Source organism: Myotis daubentonii, chromosome X (assembly GCF_963259705.1).
Source record: "Myotis daubentonii chromosome X, mMyoDau2.1, whole genome shotgun sequence".
NCBI lineage: Eukaryota > Metazoa > Chordata > Mammalia > Chiroptera > Vespertilionidae > Myotis > Myotis daubentonii.
In genome coordinates this window covers 60,697,231-60,699,623 of record NC_081861.1, presented here as the reverse complement: position 1 = coordinate 60,699,623, position 2,393 = coordinate 60,697,231, and the positions used below count along the sequence as shown (strand labels likewise).

Below are 2,393 nucleotides of genomic sequence, written 5' to 3'. Positions count from 1 at the left end.
GGAAATGTAAATGTAAATCAAAACCACAATGATGTGGTCAATATGGCTAATTATTAAAAAAAAATAGACTATCATGTTGGTAAGTATGTGGAGAAACTGAAACCCTTGTACATTATCTTTGGAAAATGTGAAATGGTTTAGCTACTATGGAGAACAGTATAGGGGTTCCTTAGAAAATTAGAAATAGAACCACCATATGATCTAGCAATCCTAGGTATTTATCCTATCTAATAAAAAAGAAAAATGGTAATTGGGGTACGACGATACCCTTTTCATTGGCTAATCAGGGCTATATGCAAATTAACTGTCAGCCAAGATGGCAGTTAACTGCCAACATAGGCGCAATGCTGGGAGGCGAAAGGGGAAGGAGGGAAGAAGCTGCCTGCCGCTGACTGCAATCGGAAACCCAGGCGGCAGCCAAGAGCCAGAGAACCGAGCTGCCTTTGCTAGGAGAAGCCAGGCCTCCTTTGCTGGCTTCTGTGATAAGAGAACCTGGCCGCCATTGCCGGCCCTGGGCCAGTAATGGGAGAAGCTGGGTGGGGCAGGGAAGAGGCGGATGTCTGCCTGGCTTCTCAGATCACTGATCACCAGTGATGGGAGAACACCCAGAGGCGGGGCCAGAGGCCAGGCTGCATAGCTGCCTGGGGACACCATCTGGACCCCAGGGGCGACGCAGCCAGGCCCCAGAAGGAGACCCAGAAGGTGACCCAGGCGCTGGGGCTGCGTTGCCGCTGGGGCACGTGATCCGGTCCCCAGGGGGCGACGCAGCCAGGCCCCAGAAGGAGACCCAGGGCCCGGGGCTGAGTTGCAGCTGTGGTACGCAATCCAGTGCCTGGGCTGAGGAGACCCAGAAGGAGACCCAGGCGCCGGGGCTGTTTTTGCCGCTGGGGCACGCAATCCGGTGCCCAGGCTGAGGAGACCCAGGGCCCGGGGCTGCGTCGCAGCTGGGGCACGTGATCCAGTACCTGGGCTGAGGAGACCCAGAAGGAGACCCAGGGGCCTCGCAAGAGGAGAGTCTCCATGGTCAGATGGCATGGTGTCGGGACAGGAATAAAGACCCCAGGTGACTCAGATGCCTGGCCACACACAGGGTTAGACCAGCCAGCAGGGCCTTTCAGTTGGGACTGGGGTGGGGGTGGGGCGAGGGAGGCAAGCCGGAAATAGAGAGCTACAACTCCCAGGAGGCTTAGCGGCCAGGGCCTGGGTGCCTGGCTGTGAAATCGGATGGGCTGTAGTTTCGCAAGCCACTTTAAACTAGAGGCTTGCAAGGTTGGAAGTTCTGCGTCGGGAGCCAGGGAGAAATGGAGCTGGAGCAGAGAGAAGGGTCCATGGCAGCTGTGGGCTTTGAGGAGTTCTCAGCACCTCCCGGCTGGGAGCTGGCGCTGCCTCCGCTGAAGGTGGTAACATCCTGGAGAGCGAGCTTGAGACCAAAGTGGAGTTCGTGTCTGGGGGTCTGGGCAGCTCCAGCCTCCAGGAGTGAGACGAAGAGGAGGAGGCAGCCTGAGGCCAGCAAGGGCGGCACCAACAGGAACTCAATCGCAGGAAGTACCAGGCACTGGATCGGCGCTGCAGGGAGATTGAGCAGGCGAAGGAGCGGGTCCTGAACAGGCTCCATCAGATGATATAGAGGATAACATGGAGACTCCAGCAGGAGCAGAGGTTCCTCATGAAGGTGCTGGACTCCTACGGTGACAACTACCGGGCCAGCCAGTTCACCATCTTACTGGAGGACTAGGGCAGCCAGGGCAGAGACGCCCCCAACCCAGGCAACGCTGAGAACGAGCCTCCAGAGAAAGAGGGGCTGTCCCCGCCCAGGAGGATGCCAGCGCCCACAGAAGCCAGCAGCCCGGCCCCTGGCGAGGGGCCCAGCAGTTGGAAGAGGCGGCGAGTGCCATAGGAAGGGCACTGGGCAGGAGTCCCGCTGACTCCGGAGCTGGCCCCCGTGCAGATAAAGGTGGAGGAAGACTTTGGCTTCTAAGCCCTCGAGGCTCTGGACTTAAGTTGGGTTTCTCGGGGGCCAGACAAGCTGCTGCCCTACCCCACCCTAGCCAGCTCCCCCTTTGACTGACCCCCCAATAAACGGACCCGATGCAAAAAAAAAAAAAAGCTTATAGAGGCATGTTTATAGGATCAAATAGTATAAATATAGATGTAACAGGACAATAAAAAGAGAACCTGGCTATGATGATAACCTGAATGCTGCCTCTGTGTCATTCCTTCTTTGGGAACCCCTGGACCTGCTGGGGCTGGACCCCAACATTCCTCTTCTTATAAGGACTTCAGTGAGATGGGCTAAGGGTCCCACTGGAACTGCCACAATTTAATGTAATCCCCTCTTTAAAGATCTTCTCTCCATATACAGGTACATTCTGAGGTTCTGGGGATTAGGATTT

At 56.1% G+C, this 2,393-nt stretch overlaps 1 pseudogene; it reads left to right on the top strand.

The window, feature by feature from the left end:
- The first annotated feature begins 1,301 nt into the window (after positions 1-1,301).
- On the top strand, positions 1,302-2,068 carry LOC132224115 (TCF3 fusion partner-like; annotated as a pseudogene).
- The last annotated feature ends 325 nt before the right edge of the window (positions 2,069-2,393 follow it).